The following is a 26,948-nucleotide window of genomic DNA, read 5'->3' as shown; positions in this document are numbered from 1 at the left end:
ATAGCCTCACAAATGGAGATTTCCTTTTAAATGTAAATGTCCCTTATAAAAGAGGAACTTCTAGATTTTCAGAGATTCTCCTGTATCTGCTATTTCTTAAAAACAACCAGCTCAAGGGGCACATGGGTGGCTCAGTCAAACTTTTGCCTTTGGCTCAGGTCGTGATCCCGGGTTCCTGGGATCCTGGGATCCAGCTCCGTGTCAGCATATCTGCTCAGTAGAGAACCTGCTCTTTCCTCTCCTCCCAGCTCTGGCTCGCTCTCACTCTCTCTCTCAAAGAAAGAGAGAAAATCTTAAAAGACAAAACAAAACAAAACAGCACAAGATAATCCTTATGCCAAAGATTCATATATCTGACTGGCTACTTCTCTTCCCCTTCACCCCCCAGGAGGCTTGTTTGCCGCAAAACCTAGGACCTTAGTGACAAATGGTGACAAGTGTATTTTCTAGTAATATGGGGAATAAAACATGAAAAGGATGAGAACACAATTGCTTAGTTTCACGGAGGGGCAGCAAAGCAACCACTCTTGGTGTTAGTCCGAACTCATGTGACTCAACATGGGACATCATTTAAGAACTAAGAGGAACCTGTAGGACAATACTAATAGATGTGCTTCAAATATCCAAGGGAAATCTCTAATGTATCCCAATAAACAGAATCTTAAAATGAGAAGAAAAGATTACTTGCTTACTGAAAACAAGAATCACTCTCCCAGTGATCTATAGTCACAAGAAGAACTCAATGCAGATTTGATTAAAAGTCCTACAATCATTAGAGCAATGACACTTTCCCAATTCTAAGGCATTGCCGAGAGGACAGTAAGGTGGCAAGAACATAGTTGTTCTGTGCATCCAAGCAGAGGAAGCAAAGTTATAGAGCTATATTGGCACACATTCTGTCATCAGCAGAAGACAGATGAGCAGCAGTAAAATGTCAGAGATTAGCAAGGAGCAGACATTAGTTATGACCCACTGTGAAGAAAAATTAGCTGGAGGGATATTAAGGTGTAGCAAACCAAGTAGGTGCGGATTTGGGATTAGATTCCAAATAGCATTGTAGTAATATTCTTACAGTTGACCAGGTTCCCTGTGGCCAAACAATATGGTTGTCTTGGACTCTAAACCATATATATATATGCTTTTCAAAATTCTAAGAATTACTCTAATTTCAAAGTCCTAATGCTTACTAACTTAACTACAATAAGATTTAAACGTAGTTATATCAGGGAACTTGTTAACATTTCAATTTACCTACATGAAAATATTTTAAATCCAATTTTTCTTAGTAAATTCTCTTATGTTAATAATTTATCCTTGTTAAAAAGAAACAACAGGTCTAAAATGTAGTCACTTAGGATAAGGGCCACCAAGACTTAATACCTAACTGAATTGCAGTGTCAGCTTCTCCTAGGAGTGGAATTTTAAACCAATTAGTCTGGAATTTGTGATCAGCACTTGTAAGGTAATCACATGATAAGGCCTCTGTCCTTCTCTCCAGGGGTAGGTAACCTTACTTTTCTTTAGCTAATAACTTCCTTGTCCTACCCCATTTCTGCCTATAAAAGCCTCCATTTTGTATACCTCCTCAGAGTACCATTCTATTTGTAAGAAGCATTGCTGCCCAATTCATGCCATTGACTAAAACCAATCAGATCTTTAAATTTATAAGGTTGAACTTTCATTATTTAATATCTTTTGATGCAAAGTATGTATATATACACACACAATATACTATATATACAATATACTATATATAACATATATACATTTATAAAATATAATAATATATACTATGAATATGTATATATAATCTTTTAATTGTATCTGAAACACTTACTTCACCTCATTTTCTGTTTTTTACTTGAATTTTCCAAACTGCTAAATTGGGATCCTCAGGGTTTTTTTAGTCAGTTATATTAATATATACTATCGCTACCATATGCCACTTAAATTTTTTGCAGTTTTTATTTGACAAGATAATGCTGATAATGTTTTAGACATTAGTAAACTATTATAAAATTTGGGGTTGTATAGAAAGGAAATTTGTGGAGAAGCTTCCCAGGAATACTCCTGATTCAATTAATAATATTTATTACTAAGCAAAATACCAATCCATATACCTATTATTAGAGGTTATTTAAACATCTAAGTTCTAATTTAGCAATTTAGCAACTGCATTTATAGAAAAGTTTATCTGTGAATGGAAGCAAAATTTACCATCCAAAATACATCTCTTGGACATATGGATTATTAAAGGCTGCACACTTAAGAAACAGCAGATCGGAAAAGTTCTGAAAACTGTATATAAGCTATCCTTTTGTAAGAGACTTTTACATTTAGAAGGGAAATCCCCATCTGTAAGGGTGACTCCCTCCCTGTATCAGGAAGAAAATATATAGAAACTCTCATCAATGAAGAAGGCAATGGCCTAAATCTGGGTAACAACCTTGTCTTTGTTAACTGTCCTTTTTCCAATAGCTTGCCATGACTGGCTCCCTGCCCTCTCTAATCCGCCCCCTCGCCCCTGCCCCTGCCCCACCAAGATCTTTTGCCTTTAGCTGGAGATAGTTTTTAAAGTGGTGGCTTGGGCCCTTTTGGGGACTAACTCAGTTTTTCTGGGTATGGCTCAGGTATATAGGAGGTGTACCTGTTATTTAACTTCTGTTTGTTTTTCTTCTATTAATGGTCTTTTACTGTAGAGTTGGGTCTCAGCCAGAAGAGTAAGGGAAAATTATTTCCCTTCCCCACATCTACATAATCAGTTGATTAATTATTAGAAGTGTCCACATGCCTAATGGAAATCCTGTGAACAACTTGAGTTAAATACGATGGAACATATGGTATAAGGAGCAATACCATATGAGTTCTATAAGTAATATACTTTCCCAAATCAGTGTGACATTTTCTGCTGTCTTTCCATTGCCACAGTTTCAGGCCATATACTTTACTTTTCTTTTCTTTTCTTTTCTTTCTTCCTTCCTTCCTTCCTTCCTTCCTTCCTTCCTTCCTTTCTTTTTTTTTAACTTAAATTCAATTACTTTACATGTAGCATACTATTAGTTTCACAGGTAGAGTTCAGTGATTCATCAGTTGTATATAACACCCAGTGCTCATTACATCACATGCCTTCCTTAATGCCTATTACCCAATTACTTTTTCCCCTACCCACCACCCCCTGCAGTAACCCTCAGTTTGTTTCCTATGATTAAGAGTCTCTTATGGTTTGTCTCCCTCTCTGACTTTGTCTTTTTTCTTCCCTCCTTTCCTCCACAATCCTCTGTTTTGTCTCTTAAATTCTACATATGAGTGAGATCATATGATAATTGTCTTTCTCTGACTGACTTATTTCACTCAGCATAATACCCTCTAGTTCCATCCATGTCATTGTGAAAGATGTGCTGCCTGAATTGAAATGTCCTAAAATCATACCCTATTTAAAATACTCAGTACAGAAAAAGAAAGCAAAATGTCTCTAAGACTTTAAAGGCATTGATTACCCATTCATAATAATATATGAATGTTAACATAGGGTCAAGAAAATATTTTTCACCTTTTTACTTTGTTTAATGATTTGAAATTTTATATTTGGCTCACTATTGTAGCTTAGAATATAATCCTATCAGGTAGTGTTTTTCTAGAAACTCCATGAGTTAATACTTTATATAGCTCAAGACTTCACACAAAAATTTCCATTTTAAGCAGACCAACCTGGCTTAACATTTCAACATGTGGTGGTTCATATTATTGTCATGTATTTTCCCCTTATCTGTCATCTGCAATATCTGTTGGATACACTTTCCTCCCATCCGTATATGGATGTATTTATTTCTTCAATGAGTTTTTGTTATTTTTTTCCTTCAAGAAACATAGAACCCATTTCTCCATTCTCTTACATTACGACTTTCTTTGACCAATGAAATTCAGAGGAAGCAAACTTATGGGAATACCAAACCTAGGTCTTTAAAAGTCTTACAGATTCTATTTTCTTTTTCTTAGAATGCTGCCCCAAGCACTAGCTGTGCATATGCCTGGTCTAGTGTACTAGAGGGTGAGAAACTGAGTGAAGCAGAGACAAATCAACCCATCTAAACTTTCCTATATCAACCGTCTGACAGGAAGCCCCAAGCATTAGACATATGACTGGGGACATTTGAGACAACCCAACTGCAATCTAGCTTTCATATGTCTGCAGCCACACAAGTGACTAGGTGATATCGGCAAAGAACCATCCAGTTGAAATCAATCCAAATTGCTAACTCACTGAATCATGGAGAATTTGAATGATTTCTTTTTAGCCTGGGGCTATTTTGTTATTCAGGAATTGATAGTTGGTACCACTTCATTCCTTTTAATACTCCAAACATAGCATTTCTTTTAAAGCTATTTGAATGAATAAACTTCATGCGGACTTTTCTAATTCCTATAGACCTCTACTTTCCTTTAAATGGATTGATATGGGGGCACCTGGCTGGCTCAGTTGGTAGAACATGTGACTCTTGATCTCAGGGTTGCAGTTTCAAGCCTTGTGTTGTTGGGTGTAGAGGTTATTTAAAATTACAATCTTAAAAAATAATAAAAATAAATGGATTAGCATAATCTTTGAATATGTAGGTTTTTTTCTGTAATATTAGACTTACTTCACAAATATAATCTTTGTCTTCATAACTGTGTAGTTAAGCTCTTTCCTGACAGATAGTGTGAGATTGGTAACATAATTCTAGAATTCAGTTATGGCAGACATTGTAACTACTGTCTTTTGTCAACATTACTATATGTCAGGTTTATATTTTAACTCTCTCGAAATTCTATGTCACAAAAACAATTATTTTACTTAAGAGGAATGGAGACATAGAGAGCTTTATAATGTAGATGGTCCCATAGTGCAGTTAGTAGGGCCAACATCTAAGAATAGCCTAGTTATCTGATGCTGGAACTCATGTTCTTAACCACTTCAGACTAATGCCTTCTTGTAAAACTACTGCATAACAAAGGTCTTGCCTAAGGGAAACATGTATTTCAAAGGAAATAGTTGACATTGTCCAGATTCCTAACAAAATTTTTGCAGTTTTACCTACCCAGCCCCCCCCCCACACACTATTTTTCTTTGTCATCTCTTCGCATAGTGGGAATTAGCAAGGCTCAGATCTAAGTTCCTAGATTCCTTCAATCAATATTAGATTTCTGAAGGAGCCCATACCTATAGTCTTAATTACTTATGAATGTCAGTATTTCTCAAATTTATACCTCCTAATTAAGCTTCTCTAGGTTCCATCATCTTGACAACTAAATCAATCATAAATCCATGTGCTTCTATCAATTTTCATTATACCAATCAAATAAAAGTGATTATCATCCTGGGCTTGACTGCTTTGTTCACCAAACAACACTTTTAATCCATTATCCATACTGTAACAAGATACAGCTTTTAAAAATACTGATCTAATCATGGCATCATAACATTTAGCTGCTGAAACCCTTGTATATATTTAATACATAGACTATGTAGACTGGCTACTGTGTATTCCTTGAACTTCAACATTTCCATTTCACCCATGCTGTCTTTTTCTCTGCTTTCTATTCATAATGGACTTTTACTTCCTCAAATAAGCCATAGTCCCCACCAATTGAGTGACTTTGGGCAAGCTTCTGCTTTTGCATAATAGAAATTACAATAAAGTAAAGAAAAAAAAGTAACAGTAAAAACAACAAAAAAAAGTGTACCTAGGTTTTGTCCATTTCCTGTCATTCTAGCTGCAAAGAGAATGAGAAAAGTAGCTTTTTAGCTAGGAGATAGGTGGATTAGAGGAGTGAACTGGTTGTCTCTGGCAGAAGTAAAAGCTTTTTGTTCCATTCACTATTAATGTGTATTCCAAAACACAGTGTCCTTTCCAGGGGATTCTGACAGCTGAGAGAAGACTAAAATAGGCATATAGATCAAGCCCCACCTCGGGCTCCTTGCCCAGTGGAAAGTCTGCTTCTCCCTATCCTCTGCCCAGCCACCCTTTTCTTTTAAAACTATTGTAAATCTTCCCCTACCCCTGCTCATGCTTGCTTGCTCTGTCAAAATCTTGAAAAAAGAAAAGAAAGGAAAGAAAAGAAACACATAATAAAGACTATTAGCCCAGTTTTCAAACTGGTGCTTTGAAGTAATTGTACAAATAACAACTTGTTATGGTAGTAAACACAAGGAAAGAGAATACAACAAAGATATATTTGGTGGAAAAAAAAAATTGAATTAAATTAAAAACAAGTTGGGACGCCTGGGTGGCTCAGTGGGTTAAGCCGCTGCCTTCGGCTCAGGTCATGATCCCAGCGTCCTGGGATCGAGTCCCACATCGGGCTCCTTGCTTGGCAGGGAGCCTGCTTCTCCCTCTGCCTCTGTCTGCCATTCTGTCCGCCTGTGCTCGCTCTCTCTCCCTCTCTCTCTGACAAATAAATAAATAAAATATTTTTAAAAAAATAAATAAATAAATAAATAAATTAAAAACAAGTGAAAAGTCTCTGCTTAAAAAAAAACAAACAGAAAAAAGTAGCAATTGCACAGAAACAGTACAAAATATTAAAAAGTAAAAAGTACTATAAACTATATGAGACAGATAAACAACATTTTTAATGGACAGAAACAAGTAACAGTACATATTTTATATTATCTTAGTAACATTAATGGTTACAAAGATAACAAATATAAGATTATTTAAGGGCTATGAAATGTGACATAGATGAGTAAGATCCAAGTTGAGGATTAATTAAACTGAAGCAAAACTATTACAGAATTTAGAAATAAATAAAGAAAAATGAAGAGAAAACCAGGAAGAATAGAAGAAGATTTAATAGTGGATCAATGACACAAAGAAAGCGCCTGAAACAAACATGTAGACTATGGAGAGGAAAATCATGTAGATGAGAAAATTAAGGTATAGTGATGGTTATGACAAAGGCAATACCATAACAACTCATGTAACTCAAGTAAAGAAGAGAAAGATGATCAATTGATATAATCAAAACCAAAACAAAGGAGAGATTTTCTTTTCTTTTCTTTTACTTATAGGTGATAATAAGAGAAAGAAATCTGTCCAAAAAAAAAAATAAATAAAAGTTCCAGGAAAAAACTACACAGAAAATCTGCAACAGGTAGACATATTTCAGTGAAGTTACAAAGCTTTGAAATATTGAGACAAAATAAAAGCTATCAGGGCAAGAAAAAGCATGCCAATGGCACAGGTAGTAAAATTGATTATATTTAAAGCTAGGAAATAGTGGAGCCATGTATATGTAGTTTTGAGCAATAAAGTATGTACTTCCAATTTATAATTCATAGAAAAATATTCTAATGTGTTTAGTGCCTCAGGTAATACAGGTGGAACTCATAAGGATTTCTTGGAAATAGTAAAGAACTCAATAAAGACATAGAATCTGACTTGTTTGTTTTATACATAATGTAAAGGATGCTTCAAGATTCTAAGAGATGGGGTTTCTGTCTGTAGTGTTTTAAACAGACGACTTGTTTCGTCTTCATGTAAATGCTAGTTAGATGTTATTAGCACTGCTTTTAGCCCTCTATCATAGGAGAGATTTTCCAAGTATTCATTGCAACCAAATTATCAGAGCTAACTTTAATAAATAGGTAGACAAAGAGGGATTTATCTACATTTAGTAGACAATCTCTCAAGGTAAGGCTGGGAGCTTGTTTCAAATTGGTAAGTTTTTTGATACATTCTTATCATAATTCCTGAGACAGAAATGGCAGATCCTAGGCATCACATACTTCCATTAACTTTTGGAGTGGATTTATTAGTGACATCCTATCACAAATTGACTATCTCCTTTGCAAGATTAAGTGGAATATCCTACTCTACTATCCTACTACACACACACACACACACATTTTTAACCAGAATTTTGATATTATTATTATTGTTTTCCTTGTTACACAGTTATTTGTGTATTTTAATTAATATGTATAATTTATTAATCCTATATTTTCCTCAAGGATAAGAAATTAAAAGTCATTATTTAAATAGCAAGTGATGAGAGATAGATACCCATGGCCACAGAATGGAATTTGCCCAACTATCTCCAGTATATCTCACACATTTGATATCTAGACTTTTTTTTCTGAGCTCCATCCATAAATATCAAACCATCTACTCAAAATCTCCATCAACATTTCACAAAGATACCTCAAATTAAACAAGTCAAACTTGAGCTATCACCTTGTTCTAAATATTCCCCACTTCCAGTGTTCAGTCTAAATAAATGGCACCATCATTTACCCAGTTGCTCAAGCTTGAAACTTGTGAGTCACGCGTGATTTCTTCTACTCCATCAGCCCCAAATCTCACAAATCTGCTTAATAGGGTCCATCTCTATCGGCACAAGCATGTCCAGGTCACCATCATTCACAATTTATTGGTAATCTTCAAACATCCATTTGCTAGCAACATCTTTCCTCCTTCAATCCAGTCTCTACAATGCAGAGAGAATAAACTTCAAAAAAATATGATACTGGAATTTCTCTATTAAAAACTAGGCCATGGCTTCTCATTGTTCCCAGAACAAAAGACAACCTGTTTCAGATGGTAGAAGACACTGCTTGAACAGGGCCCAGCTTCCTTTCCAGGAATATATTGTATTACTCTGTGAAAGTCATCTTCATTCCAATGTGGGGATTTTACAATTTTTTTAAATGCTCACCATTCTAATTTTGCATTTTAGCCAAAGATATTGTGTGTTCAAAATGCTATTTTATCCTATATCTATTCTATTCATTTTTTTTTCTCAGCTCAAGTATTTTTCTCTGAGGTGTCAAAAAATAGGCCCTTCCTTTCATATATGGGTAGCTATACTTGTTATGAGTTCTTCCGTACTTGAAACTCTTTGATAATAATTTGAATACATGAAAATATTTTTAAGCTAAAAATGTCTGCTTTTCACCATGGTACACAACATGGGATATACCTGTTTTTTCTTTTTTCTTTTTTTTTAAATAACCACTGAATTCTTACCTTTAGAATGTTATAAAAAATTAATATTCCCATGATTAGTATTGAACTTGATTGAGTATATTTTAATATTCTGAAACTTCGTAACTGATCATTATGTGAAAAGTTGTGCAATCTCTTAATTTCTAATTCAAGACTTTACAGATCTGCTGGTCTCATAATGTCATTTACAAAGTTCATATAATACTAAATTTATATTATGTAAATAATTTGATTATTGTACAAGCTGTTGACAGGTCAAACTATGTTCTGTTATTCAGTTTTTAAAGCAACAGCAATTACTTGTATTTTTGCTAATGTTTATAGTAGAAAATTCTAAAAGATAGGGCACCTGGGTTGGTTCAGTCTGTTAAGCATCTGCCTTTGGCTCAGGTCATGATTCCAGGCTCCCGGAATTGAGCCTTGTATTGTCCCCCTGCTCAAAAGGGAGTCTGCTTCTCCCTTTCCCTATGCCCCTTCCCTGCCTCATGCTCACTCTCTTGCATTCTCTCTCTTTCAAATAAATACATAAAATCTCAAAAAAAAAAACATTTTAAAAGATAGAAATGTGCAGAGAGGGAGATAAGACCTACCTATGTCCTCCTCTCAGATATAAACACTATTAATATTTTGCTTTACATATATCAGTCACAGATTTCGTTTGTGTACTTGTGTATTCTCACTGTGCACTTGAATGGGAGGTGATATTTCATAACCTTTAAAAAATTGTTATTGTAATTTAATTACTCATTACAATAAACATTTTCATCGTGTGATTCCATCCAGCACTGCAGTTCTCTAGAACAGTTCATTTATCTCTGTCCAACTTCTATATCACTAAGTGTGCCACCACCCCATGGAAGATTTGATGGACATGGACATGAACCCCCTGAGGCCCTAGAACTATCTTTTCTGTTGGGAACTAAGGGCTGACAGAGATGATCACTTTAAGGTGGATAATGATGAAAATGAACACCTTTAAGATGGGTCAGTCTGGCAGATGGTGCAAAGGGTGAATTGCACACTGTTGAGTCAGAGGCAATGAATTAGGAAGGGAGTCCAATTAGAGTCACACTAGCAACTTTGAAAATGTCTGAACATGTCTGAACAGCTTTCCTTAGAGGCTTTGAAATAATTCCACCTGTGATCTTAGGTTGAAAGGTGGTTCAGGGCCCCTGCATATTAGTGGACTGCACTTAGTAGCTGTGGAAGAAGATGCGGAGTCAGTAGATGAAGCAGAAGAGGATGTGAAACTCCTTAGTTTATCTGGAAAGCTTTCTGCCCCTGGAAGTGGTAGCGAGGTTCCACAGAGAGAAAGTAAAACTTGCTGCTGATTAAGGTGATATGAAGAAGAAGATGATGATGATTTTGATGATAAGGAAGTTGAAGGAAAGTCTTCAGTAAAGAAATCTATATGAGATCCTCCAGCCAACAATGCATGAAAATCAAACTAGAATGGAAAAGACTCAAAACCATCAACACCAAGATCGAAAGGTCATGAATCCTTCAAAAAACAGGAAAAGACTCCCAAAACACTGAAAGGACAGAGTTCTATAGAAGACATTGAAGCAAAAATACAAGTTAGTGTAGAAAAAGGTGGTTTTCTTCCCAAAGTGGAAGCCAAGTCCTTCAATTATGTGAAGAATTGCTTCCAGATGACTGACCAAGAGCCTTTTCAAGATCTCTGGCAGTGGAAGAAGTCTCTTTAAGAGAATAGTTTTAACAGTTTATTAAAATTTTGTCTTCATATCTGTAACAGTTGATATCTGACTGTTCTTTTTAAAATGCAGAGTGAGAACTTTTCCTACCATGTCTGATAAGTGTTGTCCAGGTTCTATTGCCAAGAGTGTGTTGTACAAAATGCCTGTTTAGTTGTAAAAATGGAACTCTTCCACTCTTTTTTTGGTTTTAAGTATGTATGGAATGTTATGATAGGACATAGTAGTAGTGGTGGTCAGACAAATGGAAATGGTGGGGACATATAAATTTACTTGTGAAATAAACTCAGTATTTAATAAAGTTACAAAAACACAATGTAAATATTTTCTCTGTGTGATTTAATAGACTCTTATAAAATACACATATGGACACATGGTGCTTTGTATGGGTAATTGTATTTAACCATTTGGCTTATTTCCAATTTTTCACTATTAGGAATATCATCAATATGTGACTTAGCATATTTGTATATAAATCTTCTTGTATAGCTCTGATTCTGTCCTTAGGGTAAAATCCTAACAATTGAATATCAGTATCAAAGTAGGATTTTATTTTAATTTATTTTATTATATTATTACTTCTTAAGGGGCATATGATTTTATTTTTAAAAGGCAGTAATTGATTTATAAATTGACTAAATTTCATCTTAATAATTTCAAAGTAATTTTACACAAAGTTTAAGTATTTTTTAAATAACTTAAGCCTGTACAGTAACCAAATTCTCAGCAAAATTAATATTGGTAGTCCTATGAATGTATGAAGGAAAAAAATCCACTAATAATTACCACATTACTTTAACTAGAGATAAAATTTAGTTTGTGATTTTAATATCTCATCTGTAAGAGATGTGACTAGGTCTGCAATAACACATACAAAGATGTAGTATTTAATTTTTATTCTGTAAAATATCTGTGATTATCACTGTTGTCTACAACTTATATTTGCAAGTGTGACACATGATGGCAATGCTTCAGTGAGTTTTGAAGTATTTCCTGTATCTCACCAATGATTTAGAGTGTACATTTAATAAGAATCTTTTCTAAGTGGGTATGCAAAAAGCATGAAAATGTCTGAATGTTCAAAGGAGGCAAAACGATCTCTCTTCCAATTCTTGAAATATATTCGTGGAGTTTTGCTCTAGCAACTGCAAAGTCAGGCATCTGTTACTGTTTGGTGTGGTGTTGAATTTCATGGTTTGTTAATTTTGCAGTTATGTCTACAAAGCTAATAAAAGGAGAATGGGTAAGTCTTTTATACTGCAAAATTCAGACTATCCCTTGGGTAATTTTTCTTCATGAAATTCATTTCACATGCCTCTTTTAAGTGAATGAGATAAGTTTCTTGCTTTTTTAAGTTATCAAAAACTATTATGGGTTACTCAAACTTTAGACTTGTTAAAAATAATAAAACTATGGCTGCACACCATTAATTCTCCAATATTGGTTACAGAGATTCTTTTACTATACAGAGGGCAGGATAATATAAAATTTTATATAAAACATATCTCTATACTTCCCCAGTCCATGTGGATACTGTCGTAACGCCCTTTTTATTATTTTCAAAATATAAAGCATAATAGTTGATCCCTGGGTAAAAATAAATTCACTTAATGCTATAAACATTTCAGTAATCATTCAATAGTGACTAATTGAGCATTCACTGGTGCCAGGCACAGGCCCAGCACTTCCAGGGACCGAGGTCCAAAGGTAAAGATCTCTGTGTTTAAAAATTGTGAGTCTAATAAATATATAGATAAATAAATAAGTATATAGAGGTGTGGGAAAATGCAGTAAATGCATTCCAAGAATGCACCTGAAGTAGTCTTACAAATGTCTGGAAGTAGATCTCGAACTGGGATTCCACAGAAGGAGCAGAAAGCATTATTTGCATTTCAAGCATACAGGTTGCATATAGGGGATTAGAAATTTAACTCACCCATTACATGGGTTGGATGGAGTACAGATCAAGGAAGGCAGAAGCTATCATTAAAGGATTCTTCCTGCAGCAACAAATCAGGTGGTCACAAGAGGTCTTCCACAGCAGCTGTTTTAAATATCAAAAATCTACTGGGAGCTCCCCCTCCCCCATTACTGGCAGACCAGTGATTCGGAGGGAGTTCCTGCGAGCCCCCAGCAGCTACAGCACCAAAGCAAATGCTTCACAGAAGCCTGTTCAGAGCCACTTTGAACATCCTCTAAGCCTGCAGTCTCCTCTGGAGAACAATGATCTTTCCTTTCCTTCCACCTTACATATATACTAATAGTTCCTCATTAGCAGACTCAATCCAGGAATCATACCAAAAAACAGTATGGGGAATTGTAGATCCTGAAAGCAGATGGTGTTGATACTAAGTTGATAACTGAAATAAATGTGTTTGGCTTTGGTATTTGTTAGGATCATATATCCAATAACATGGCTTTCATTACATTTTCTTAGCCATGTAGTATGAATAATGTAGGATCTTAATATAACTTAAATTAATTCTAATGATAGAGTTGAGGCTAAGTGATATTTAGAGACTATAACTTTAGTGTATTCAAAGAGCTCCCCCTCCAAACTGGATAAAGTTAATTTAATTTTCTTGTTAAAATTTTTATTTTCTCTAAATAATAAAAATACTTTCTCAAGTTCTCAGAGTCACTAGGATATGCATGAGTGAGGTTTCTTACAAATATATTTTGGCAATGTCCATTTATCTTCATTTCCACTGTCCTAGTCCAGACTGTAATTGTTTGTTGGATAGAATACTGAATTTAGCCTACTGTCTGGTTTTTTTTACAACTATCTGGTCCTAAACATCTTTTCTACCTGTTTTCCACATTAAAGTCAAAATGATATTTTTCTTTCCTTTTTCTTTTTTTTTTTTTTAAAGATTTATTTATTTATTTGACAGAGAATGAGTCAGGGTAGGTGCAGCGAGCAAAGGAGAGAATCTCAGGAAGATTCTCCACTGAGCAGAGTTTCCAACACTGGACTCCATCTCAGGACCCTGAGATCATGACCTGAGCTGATATCAAAAGTCATAGGATTAACCGACTGAGCCACTAAAGTGTCTCTGGAGTGATATTTCAAATTGCACATCTGATGGTGTCATATCCAGACATACCAAGTACATTCTTAGGGAGATACACATTTTATTAGAGAATTTTCGTTCAGCAATTTTTGTAAACTTTCCTCTGATATTCTTTCGTAATTTGCAGAGTTATCTGCAATTACAAATTTTTTGAACTTCTGACTCTATTTCTAAAATAAAGTTATTCCCTTAAAGTGTAGTAGTAAGGATTAAGTGGTGTAAGCACTAATTCCCTGCCTGACAGATTATTTGTTCAATAACTTTTTTTTAAGAAAAAAATCTTTCATATGCTAAAATATCTCTTTCAATAATCAATGATTACTGGATGCCATGAACTAAAATAATTACATGAAGGGTTTTTTTGCCATTATTATTTAAAAAATTTTTTATAGATAGAAGTATAATTGACATTCAATAAAACTGTACATATGCCCCAAGAAGCCATGTCCCCAAATATCAAATGTTTACATTATCCTCCCAAAGATGTGAACTTTCTTTCCTTTCCCCTAATTATAAGACAATGATTGATTTATTTTTTGGAATTTTAGATTAGTTTGTAATTTCTAGAATTTTATTTAAATGGAATCAGCAATACTCGTTAAAAATACTACACCTTCTCCATTGTCATGTTTTTGCACTTTTGCTAAAAACCAATTGACCACATTTTTGTGGATTAATTTTTGGACTCTGTTTTCTCCCATCAATCTTTCTGACCACACTCAAGCCACTAACACACTTTCTCTATTACTGTAACATGTAGCACTACAGGTTTTTTTTAAAAAAAAATTTTATATGGGTTAGTGGTAGTCATTCAACAACATTTTTTCTTTTTCAAAAATGTTTTAGTAATATTGGTTCCATGAATTCCATATAAATGTTGGCATTAGTATTTGGATACTTAAAAAAAATTAAGTGATTTTTACTGTGATTCTACTGAATTTATAGATCAATTCAGGGACAACGGACTTATTCAGTGTGCTGAGTCTTTCAATCGATGTACCTAATATATTTATCTATTTATTTGGGTCTTTGAGTCTTTATTTTTGGTCCAAATTTCCTGCACAATTTTTGTAAGGTTTATAATTCAGCATCTCAATTTTTTAACCTATTATAATGAGTATCTATTTAAATTGTTGTTTCTACATTTTCAGTGTGAGATGCAGAAATAAGTTTTAAAAATATGTTTATAAGTTGTATTTTATGACTTTCCTAAACTCATTTAGTAATTTCAAGAACTTTGTAGATTATTTAGGATTTTTTAGGTAAGTCTTACCATCTGTGAATAGGGACAGCTTTATTCCTCCCTTCCTTTCCGATTTGCTGTCATTTCTTTTCTTTTCTTTTCTTTTCTTTTTTTACTTCTTCATTTATTTTCTTTCACTTATTTTCATAGAGCACTGTTAAAACTTTCCATATGTTGAATAGAAGTGCTGAGATTGAACTTTGTGCTTTGTAGCTGATCTTAGAGTTAAAACATTCAATCTTTTATCATACAGTGTGATGTTGAGTGAGAGTATTTTTTAGATACCCTTTAACAGGATAAGAATGTTTATTCTATTTCAAATTTGCTGAGAATTTTTAACATGAATATGTGTTGAATATTGTCATCTTTTTTCTAGACCAAATGATACAATCATAGTTTGAGATATACAGAAATATTGTGAAGATTAGAGACTTTCTAGATGGCCACACTCATTTTCCTTTATTAACCTCTTACATTAGTTTGTTAAATTTGCCACAGCTAATGAATCAATAGAAATACATTATTATTTAATAAAGTCCATCTTTTTACAAATTTCCTTAATTTTAATCTAACATCCTTTTTCAGTTACAGGATCTTATCTCCATATTACATTTAGTTATTACAGCTCCTTAGCCTCCATTTGGCTATGATTTTTCTTGTTTTTGATGACCTTGGCAGTGTTAAAGAGTACTGATCAGCCATTTTCTAGTATGTTCTTCAACTGGGATTTGTCTTATATTTCCTCATAAGTAAATGGAGAAATGACCAAAAGACTAAGTTCTATTCTCATCATATCCTATCAAGATACATGTTATTCTGATTTTTCAGGTTGAATTAATTTTATTAGATTTCTCCATTGTAAAATTATTATCTCCCTCACCTCTTTCCATACTGTTGTTTTTGAAGGGAAGTTACTATGCACAGTCCACAATTATTTTTTTTTATTTTTTGTTTAAGACTTTTTTTTTTTAAATTTATTTGACAGAGAGAGAGATCACAAGTAGGCAGAGAGGCAGGCAGAGAGAGAGAGAGAGAAGGAAGCAGGCTCCCCGCTGAGCAGAGAGCCCCATGCGGAACTCGATCCCAGGACCCTGAGATAATGACCCAAGCCGAAGGCAGTGGCTTAACCCACTGAGCCACCCAGGCGCCCCAGCACAGTCCACAATTATTGAATGGGAAGTTAGGTTACACCATTTTGAGGGAGGGATATTTGCATAAATTATTTGGAATTTTTCTGCACAAATGATTTGTGTATTTTCCAGACTTTTATTTATTTAATCATTTTTATATCAATATCAATACAGGATATTTATTTTATAGTAATGTAGTAATGTAGTATAATACAATACCACATTATTGATATTATTTATCAAATTGTCCCAGATTTGGCCATTGGGATCTCTATCAGTTGGTCTTTGTGTCCGTTTGGCATAATCTGGTTATTGTGCTTTATTTTGTTTTATTTTCTGGTTTTATGCAAGAAAACCAAACTCATCTTGTATAGTCCATACCCCAGCCCTAGAATAAGACATTTATTCAAAGACACTTGGTTCCTTTTATTGAAGAATGATTTTTTAATTTTAATTTTAGAATATCGAATCAGCCTTTCTTTTTGTTATAAGTCCTACTTAAATGTGAGGTTTTATTATATACTGCTAGATTTGATGGACTAAATCTCTTTTTGAGAAATGTTGGTCTGCACTTGTGATGAACATGGGTCTTTGGTTTTATTTTCTTATACATTCTTTGAATTTGGTAACAAGATAAGTCTGGCCTCAAAAATTGAGTTAAGAAGTATACTCTTCTTTCTATTTTCTGGTTAATCTTGTATAGAACTGGTGTCATATCTATATTTTAGTGCTTTGTAGAATTTACCAGTGAAAAATATAGACCTAGAATTTTTTGGAGGGGAAGGAATTTAACTGTGAATTTTATTTTCTTAATAGGTGTAAGCCCAGGGGTGCCTGGGTGGCTCAGTCAGTTAAGCATCTGACTCTTATTTTGGCTCAGGTAATGATCTTAGTGTTGTGAGATTGAACCCCAGCATCAGGCTCCATACTGGGCATGAAACTTGCCTAAGATTCTCTCTCTCCCTCTTTCTGCCAACCACCCCTGTCTTTCTCCTTCTCTTAAAAAAAAAAAAAAAGAAAAAGAAAAGGAAAGAAAACAGATAGAAGCCTAGTCATATATAAATATTAAATATATATTTTAATTATATGATATATAATATGTAATATATGTAAATATATAAATTATATAATATATAAATACATATTATATATGTATATATAATTTGTGTCTTTCAAAACATTTGCTCATTTCATCTATGATTAAATTTATGGGCATAGAATTGGTTGTACTATTCTCTTATTATCCTTTTAATGGCTACAATATCAGTAGTACTTTCTCTTTAAATATTTGGAATATTCTCTTGGTAAATGATTTCATCAGGGATTTTGTTTATGGATAAATTTTTAAGAATCTATTCGGTTGCCTTAAATGGTAGAATACACAGATTTTCAATTTTCTTTCTGTCAGTTTTTTTAAATACTTTGGGAAATTTTCCATTTTAACTTCATTGACAAATTTGTTGCCAAAAACAAGTTCATAATTTTATCTTATTAACTTTTTAATGTCCATAGATTGTGTGGTAACTATCTTTTATGTTCTTAATTATAAAAATATTTTATCATTGTTTTCATTCTAAAGTAATATATTTAGGGAATTTTATTAATCCTTTCAAAGAAGTAAGTTGTGGTTTTGTTGACTTTATATATAGGAATATATGTTTGTTTCACTGATTTCTGTTTATATCTTATATTTCCCTTATATTATCCATTTTATTTTATTTACTATGTTTCTTCATCTACTGTCTTATTAGTCAAACAAGATCACAGATTCCTAGTCTCTCTTTTTATTTTCATATATACACACACATTATACATTTATAAGACTGTACATTTAATTAACAAACATATGATATAAAAAGATTTAGAGAGGTGGTAGCTTTGCTAAAAGTAAATATATCTACTAATCTATAAAATTAAATAAAATGATAGTATATACAAATTCATTAGAACTAAACATAATTAGAGAGGAGGCATTGCTATTTATTTAAAAAATAGAATATAAGGTTATTGCAATTCTTGAAAAGAACTGTAACTTTATTTTCTTTACCATTTTATATTGTCTCTATTTTTCAAGGTTAATACTGCTTGACCTCCATATTATGGCCTCAGAGAATATGATTAATAAACTATATGATAAATTTTATATCTTAAGAAGCTCGTATGTCTAAAGCATTCCATTGTAATATGACATATTAAAGCTCTCTGGTGATGTATAAAAAGAATTATGCCATCTGTGATTTAACTTTTTCTATACTGATGCTAAAATCTAAAACTAGTAACCTTTTGGATGATTTTTAAAAGATAAGCTCCAGATGTTGCAGTAGGTTATGACCATTAGTAATTTGAGATTTTGCACTGTAATTAACACCTGTGATTCTTCTCTCTTGGTGTACTTTATACACTCCAGAACACTCCCACAGGAAGCATCGCTGATGGTCACTGGATTGATTTACAAAGGACAAAAGTACAATGATTAGAGGAGGAAATAAGCACTTTTAAGAAAAGAGTGAGTATAAAAGAGGCATATAAAAAGACGTTGAGAAAACTATTTCTGTGAACAAAATACGGGTACAAAATTGTGAAGATCTTTATAATAACAGTGTTTCAAACTCTAAATTATCAACATGAATATCCTTCCAATATTCCCTTACATTTTATAAGTTTCCTGGTACACTTTATTTATGCCTTCTCATTCTATTAACTTTTAGTAATTGGTAGAAATGATGTCAGGCCAAGAGAAAAATTTTTACTGAGCAGAGATTCATTCATATAAAGGCTATTTACATAGACCTTGAAAATCAATATTTTTTACTACAGTTTTATGTTAGTTTATGTTATTTTAATAATTTTCTCATTACTTAGATTCATTCCATTAATAATTCATAAAATGGTACTTATGGGTTGCAGCATGATATGCCTGTAGCCTCTCCTCTCAATTTTCCACTCTGTGGCCCTCTGTGAGACAACAGTAGTGATATCTCTATTTTCTATAAAAAAGGTATGTGGGGACTGGGGAGAGATATGTTTATGCATATGTAACACATATCTAGATTTATTTACTTAAAATTTTCAATTAGTGACTATTTCTCCAGTGGGTGTCCTCTCTAAGTTGACTCCTGTATTTATTTCCAACACATTTCAAACATATTTGAGAATGATTTTGTTTTCTGACATAACAAAATTGAGAGTCATCGTCTTTTGTCTTTGTTTGTAATGGTATGCCAACATTCCACCAAAGCTCTGATTTCCATCAGGATGTGAAAGTGAGTTGGCTAGGGTCTGGTTGCTATACATGTATTGATAAAAAAACTACAGGAATTTCCAGCAACTATTTTCTTGTGTCACTGATAGAGTATTCTCACAAATTTTTAGTCATTAGATCACATTGATGGTCTCAACTGACTTATTAATGTCTCCTTACACACACATAGACACACACACACACACTTCATAAAATTTGGTATTGTGCATTATATACTGTTATAAAAAATGTAATTAAATTGTAACATAAAGTACTCAAACAACTTGATTTAAAGACATTATAAAGGTTATATAATCAAGATAGTCTGGTGTTGTCAAAAGAGTGGACACATATATCAATGGATGACAGCAGGAATCCAAAATTACACCTCTGCACACAATTGATTGTATACAATGTACCAAGATAATTAAATGAAGAAAAGTTAATCTCAGTAAATGGAAATGGTAGTGGAACAATTGGGCATCAATATATAGGACAATATAAAATTTAACTCAAAATGTAAAATAGATATGACTCAAAAATATCTAGCTTAATAGTTCTAAAAAATACACAAATATTTCTTAGGAAACAAAAATAACAACTATGGTTATCTTAACTGATTCATAGAAAATCTTGAAAATAGAAACTTTATTTTTGCTCTGATAAAAGATGTCTATAAAACCCCACAGCAGAGTGCTTGATTAAAAAAAAAAATACACTGGAAATAATTACCATTGTGGTCAAGAATAAACAAGTGCTCCACTATTATCAATTCTACTAAACATTGTACTGTTTAGGAAGCTAATAAAATTGTATGAAAATTAGGAATATTAGAAAAAAGGTGGAAAAAGGCAATGTTGTGGAGTTTCCTACTAATCCCTAACAATTTTACGGAATAGCAATGTCATACACAGTCATTCTTTGTTCATGATAGAGTGAGAGAAAATGGAATCACTCTGTAGTATTGTTTATGAAGACAAAATTGAAGGACTAGTCCTATCATACATCCTGATGTATTAGAAATCTATAGCATAAAAAGAAATGACATTTATTATGCAAATAGAACAATTAAATAAAATATGAAGCCAGAAGAAAACCACCTACATATGAACACTTGTTATGTGACAGATGGAGTTGCAGATCAATCAGGAAACATGAACTTTTAAATAAGTGATGGAACAATGGCTAGCCATGTGGAAAAATAAAATACAGAGCCCTACCTCTCATTATTCAAAACAAATACATCTCATAGATAATATATGACTTAATATTAAAAAAGTAAAGTCTAGAAGATAGGACAATTTCTTTATAATATTGGTATGTGAAATGATTTTTAAAAATAAAATCAAAAAGTGTAAATGATAATGGAAAATATTGATGATTTTGATGATACTGAATTATGAAATTCTGTTAATCAAAATCCATGTTCAAACAATGAAAAGATGTTTGTGATATGAGTAACCAACATATGGGACACCTGGGTGGCTCAGTCAGTAAAGCGTCTGACTTTGGATCAGTTCATGATCTCAGGCTCCTGGGTTTGAACCCCTTGTTAGACTCCCTGCCCAGTGGAGAGTCTACTTTATCTCTCTGTTCCTACACTCCACTCATACACTTTGTCCCTCTCAAATAAATAAATAAAATAAAATAAAAAACCACAAAAACACAAATAACCAAGAAATAATAAATGTCTACAATATATGGAAATACAGAAGACATGAATAAAAAAATGACGCAATAGAAAGTGAACCAATGAAACACACATTTTTTTTAAAGATAGGCAAACTAGCAATATGTTTTTGAAAAGGGAATTGCAAAATAAAGTCATAATATAACAACATTTTGCAAGAAAGTGATAGGAAGAAACCAGATAATTCGGAATGATGGTAAGAAAACTAGTGTATTCTCTTCCCTTTCTAGCCTAAGTGTAAACTGATACATGTATCTGACAAAATAGTTTGTCATTCCCTAGTAAAGTTAAACATCTGCTTCCTCTAAAAGCTGTAGTAACCCATGGACGTAAGAAGACATGTTCAAAAGAACTTATATCACTATTGTGTAAAATAGCAAAAACTGGAAATGATAATATCAACAGTAGAAGGGAAGAATAAATTAGGGCATCTATAGGAGAGCGTAGTCTATAGTAGTAAAAACAATGGCCACAATGATCAATATCAAAACAAAATAAATGTAAGTCAGAAAAATATGTGGCTTAGATTTCATTTATACGAACTTCAGAAGGAGGTATTATAAACAATATACTTGGGGAGGAATATACACAATGATGGTAAACACTATAAAGGAAAGCAAGGAAATAATTCATAGGAAATTCAAGGTAGTAGTTGCTATCTGAGGGAGAAAGAAGCTATCCGGTTGGGGACGACACCTCGGGGTCTTATGAGATATGGTACATTACTCTTTCATAGGTGTATGAACTGAGTATAAACAGTAGGAGACCCAATTGTTATTATTCTTTAAGTTGCATAAAATGTTTCTTGTGTGTTTCCTATGTTTATTTCAGTTTCATAAGACAGTATACAGCAAAGTACTGGTAGAGGAAGAGATATGGAATTAATTCTATGTACTTGGCATAAATATCATCTTGGGCACAGGTTCTGAGGAACCACATTTTGGAGATTATTTCTTAGAGTTAGGGTAACTCTAAAATAACTATGTCATATGAGAAATCTTTCCATTATGCAGTTTTGGGACAACCAGATATAGATATGAATATTATATAATAAATCAATGACATGAAAATCACTAATTTATTTCTAGTTTTATGTAGGAAAGATCCTACACAAGAATAGCAAAGTTGAAAAAAAGAAAGTTTTTAGGAACAAGTTTAAAGATTATAATCAAGGGTTATTTGACAGATTATGGCAACTATGATAAAATATGTGGGAGCCTGAAAACATTATGTGATTTTGCATTATCTCTCCATACCCTCCTCCTGTTGCTTACATTCCTTGCAACAGAAACACAACTTTCTTTCCTTTCAGTTGGGCCAAATGTTTCTATGATAAACTTAGGATCTTTTTTCCTAGTAATTTAATGAGGAAACTTGGACCAGATCTTAGGATACTAAATAAGTGTAAACTGAATTACTCTTAATCATCGTAAGATAAGATAAGATAAGAATATTAACAATTCTTGTGTGTTATTTTTGAAGGACATAATATGTGTGACATGATATGTTTAGTTATGTGAGAATTCATAATATTTCTTTTATATTCATACATTCTTAACCTTAGACATTTTAAATCTACACCCAAAGTGCTTTACATAGACAGGGAAGGTTTGTCATATTTGTTTTTCTGAGCTCTCCAAAATCTTTGCTGCCCATAATGTAACATTTTTCAGTGACAGTACTGTCACGCTGAGATTAAAAAAAATATATATATATATGTATTTACTTACACAACATTAAATACCCCTACATACAAACACAAACACAAATCCAACTTTCAAATATAAAATTATGTTACTATAATTGAGATATCCAGGTTAAAAAAATTCTAAAGTTTACAAATAATTTTCTTGGTTAAAAATGTTTTTCATTATTTTCTTCTTTTAATTTAATTAAAAAATCACTTATTGAGGTTATTATTTCTAAATACGGAAGGAAGTTGTTTAGTCTCCTATCCTTTCCTCCTTGACCCGCCCGGCAATATTCAAAGAGGTGTTAAAGTATATACTTAACAACTGAGAGATAACAGTTAGATAGCAGATAGAATGGATTTAACATTTTCCACTCTTTATCTGTGTTTGCTTTCCAACTCTACAGATCAATAAACTCTGCTTTTAACGTGAAAAGAAAAGAAATTTCTTACTGAAAGGAAGGGGAAATTATTCTTGGAACACAGATGATGATATCAACAGTAGCAGCAGCAGCATCAACAAACCAATTCAAAAATCAAGAAATTATGTGTGAAATGTAAAAAAAATTGCCACCAAAGAGGAAAATTATGATTGAATAAGAAAATAAATGAGTGATTAAGCATGTTTAATTAATAAAAATGTGGTGAAAGCCCATTGTTTTCTCCAGTTCAATGAATCTGCTATTTCTTTCTTTTTTTTTTTAATTTTTTATTTTTTATAAACATATATTTTTATCCCCAGGGGTACAGGTCTCTGAATCACCAGGTTTACACACTTCACAGCACTCACCAAAGCACATACCCTTCCCAATGTCCATAATCCCACCCCCTTCTCCCAAACCCCCTCCCCCCAGCAACCCTCAGTTTGTTTTGTGAGATTAAGAGTCACTTATGGTTTGTCTCCCTCCCAATCCCATCTTGTTTCATTTATTCTTCTCCTACCCACTTAAGCCCCCATGCTGCATCACCACTTCCTCATATCAGGGAGATCATATGATAGTTGTCTTTCTCTGCTTGACTTATTTCGCTAAGCATGATACGCTCTAGTTCCATCCATGTTGTCGCAAATGGCAAGATTTCATTTCTTTTGATGGCTGCATAGTATTCCATTGTGTATATATACCACATCTTCTTGATCCATTCATCTGTTGATGGACATCTAGGTTCTTTCCATAGTTTGGCTATTGTGGACATTGCTGCTATAAACATTCGGGTGCATGTGCCCCTTTGGATCACTACGTTTGTATCCTTAGGGTAAATACCCAATAGTGCAATTGCTGGGTCATAGGGCAGTTCTATTTTCAACATTTTGAAGAACCTCCATGCTGTTTTCCAGAGTGGCTGCACCAGCTTGCATTCCCACCAACAGTGTAGGAGGGTTCCCCTTTCTCCGCATCCTCGCCAGCATCTATCATTTCCTGACTTGTTTATGTTAGCCATTCTGACTGGTGTGAGGTGATATCTCATTGTGGTTTTGATTTGTATTTCCCTGATGCCGAGTGATATGGAGCACTTTTTCATGTGTCTGTTGGCCATCTGGATGTCTTCTTTGCAGAAATGTCTGTTCATGTCCTCTGCCCATTCTTGATTGGATTATTTGTTCTTTGGGTATTGAGTTTGCTAAGTTCTTTATAGATTCTGGACACTAGTCCTTTATCTGATATGTCGTTTGCAAATATCTTCTCCCATTCTGTCAGTTGTCTTTTATTTTGTTAACTGTTTCCTTTGCTGTGCAAAAGCTTTTGATCTTGATGAAATCCCAATAGTTCATTTTTGCCCTTGCTTCCCTTGCCTTTTGCGTTGTTCCTAGGAAGATGTTGCTGTGGCAGAGGTCAAAGAGGTTGCTTCCTGTGTTCTCCTCAAGGATTTTGATGGATTCCTTTCTCACATTGAGGTCCTTCATCCATTTTGAGTCTATTTTTGTGTGTGGTGTAAGGAAATGGTCCAATTTCATTTTTCTGCATGTGGCTGTCTAATTTTCCCAACACCATTTATTGAAGAGGCTGTCTTTTTTCCATTGGACATTCTTTCCTGCTTTGTCGAAGATTAGTTGACCATAGCGTTGAGGGTCTATTTCTGGGCTCTCTATTCTGTTCCATTGATCTATGTGTCTGTTTTTGTGCCAGTACCATGCTGTCTTGATGATGACAGGTTTGTAATAGAGCTTGAAGTACGGAATTGTGATTCCACCAACGTTGGCTTTCTTTTTCAATATCCCTTTGGCTATTCGAGGTCTTTTCTGGTTCCATATAAATTTTAGAATTATTTGTTCCATTTCTTTGAAAAAGATGGATGGTACTTTGATAGGAATTGCATTAAATGTGTAGATTGCTTTAGGTAGCATAGACATTTTCACAATATTTATTCTTCCAATCCAGGAGCATGGAACATTTTTCCATTTCTTTGTGTCTTCCTCAATTTCTTTCATGAGTACTTTATAGTTTTCTGAGTATAGATTCTGTGCCTCTTTGGTTAGGTTTATTCCTAGGTATCTTATGGTTTTGGGCACAATTGTAAATGGGATTGACTCCTTAATTTCTCTTTCTTCTGTCTTGCTGTTGGTGTAGAGAAATGCAACTGATTTCTGTGCATTGATTTTATATCCTGACACTTTACTGAATTCCTGTATAAGTTCTAGCAGTTTTGGAGTGGAGTCTTTTGGGTTTTCCACATATAGTATCATATCATCTGCGAAGAGTGATAATTTGACTTCTTCTTTGCCGATTTGGATGCCTTTAATTTCCTTTTGTTGTCTGATTGCTGAGGCTAGGACCTCTAGTACTATGTTGAATAGCAGTGGTGATAATGGACATCCCTGCCATGTTCCTGACCTTAGCGGAAAAGCTTTCAGTTTTTCTCCATTGAGAATGATATTTGCAGTGGGTTTTTCATAGATGGCTTTGATGATATTAAGGTATGTGTCCTCTATCCCTACACTTTGAAGGGTTTTGATCAGGAAGGGATGCTGTACTTTGTCAAATGCTTTTTCAGCATCTATTGAGAGTATCATATGGTTCTTGTTCTTTCTTTTATTGATGTGTTGTATCACATTGACTGATTTGCGGATATTGAAACAACCTTGCAGCCCTGGAATAAATCCCACTTGGTCGTAGTGAATAATCCTTTTAATGTACTGTTGAATCCTATTGGCTAGTATTTTGTTGAGTATTTTCGCATCTGTGTTCATCAAGGATATAGGTCTATAGCTCTCTTTTTTTATGGGATCCTTGTCTGGTTTTGGGATCAAGGTGATGCTGGCCTCATAAAATGAGTTTGGAAGTTTTCCTTCCATTTCTATTTTTTGGAACAGTTTCAGGAGAATAGGAATTAGTTCTTCTTTAAATGTTTGGTAGAACTCCCCCGGGAAGCCGTCTGGCCCTGGGCTTTTGTTTGTTTGGAGATTTTTAATGACTGTTTCAATCTCCTTACTGGTTATGGGTCTGTTCAGGCTTTCTATTTCTTCCTGGTTCAGTTGTGGTAGTTTATATGTTCCTAGGAATGCATCCATTTCTTCCAGATTGTCAAATTTATTGGCGTAGAGTTGCTCATAGTATGTTCTTATAATAGTTTGTATTTTTTTGGTGTTAGTTGTGATCTCTCCTCTTTTATTCATGATTTTATTTATTTGGGTCCTTTCTCTTTTCTTTTTGATAAGCCGGGCCAGGGGTTTATCAATTTTATTAATTCTTTCAAAGAACCAGCTCCTAGTTTCGTTGATTTGTTCTATTGTTTTTTTGGTTTCTATTTCATTGATTTCTGCTCTGATCTTTATGATTTCTCTTCTCCTGCTGGGCTTAGGGTTTCTTTCTTGTTCTTTCTCCAGCTCCTTTAGGTGTAGGGTTAGGTGTGTACCTGAGACCTTTCTTGTTTCTTGAGAAAGGCTTGTACCGCTATATATTTTCCTTTCAGGACTGCCTTTGTTGTGTCCCACAGATTTTGAACCGTTGTATTTTCATTATCATTTGTTTCCATGATTTTTTTCAATTCTTCTTTAATTTCCCGGTTGACCCATTCATTCTTTAGAAGGATGCTGTTTAGTCTCCATGTATTTGGGTTCTTTTCAAACTTCCTTTTGTGGTTGAGTTCTGGCTTTACAGCATTGTGGTCTGAAAATATGCAGAGAATGATCCCAATATTTTGATACTGGTTGAGTCCTGATTTAGGACCGAGGATGTGATCTA

General features: G+C 33.7%; 1 long non-coding RNA gene and 1 pseudogene across 1 annotated transcript; both read left to right on the top strand.

Moving 5' to 3' along the window:
* The first annotated feature begins 9,506 nt into the window (after nucleotides 1–9,506).
* Nucleotides 9,507–11,025, top strand: LOC116588185 (annotated as a pseudogene).
* Nucleotides 11,026–16,988: 5,963 nt separating this feature from the next.
* On the top strand, nucleotides 16,989–23,343 carry LOC116588186. Its single transcript, XR_004284830.1, has 3 exons — nucleotides 16,989–17,026; nucleotides 18,554–18,652; nucleotides 23,175–23,343. It is a non-coding gene; the product is annotated as an uncharacterized LOC116588186 (long non-coding RNA).
* The last annotated feature ends 3,605 nt before the right edge of the window (nucleotides 23,344–26,948 follow it).

This window comes from Mustela erminea, chromosome 4, assembly GCF_009829155.1.
Source record: "Mustela erminea isolate mMusErm1 chromosome 4, mMusErm1.Pri, whole genome shotgun sequence".
In the NCBI taxonomy this organism is placed as follows: domain Eukaryota; kingdom Metazoa; phylum Chordata; class Mammalia; order Carnivora; family Mustelidae; genus Mustela; species Mustela erminea.
This window is presented reverse-complemented; position numbering and strand designations above follow the sequence as displayed.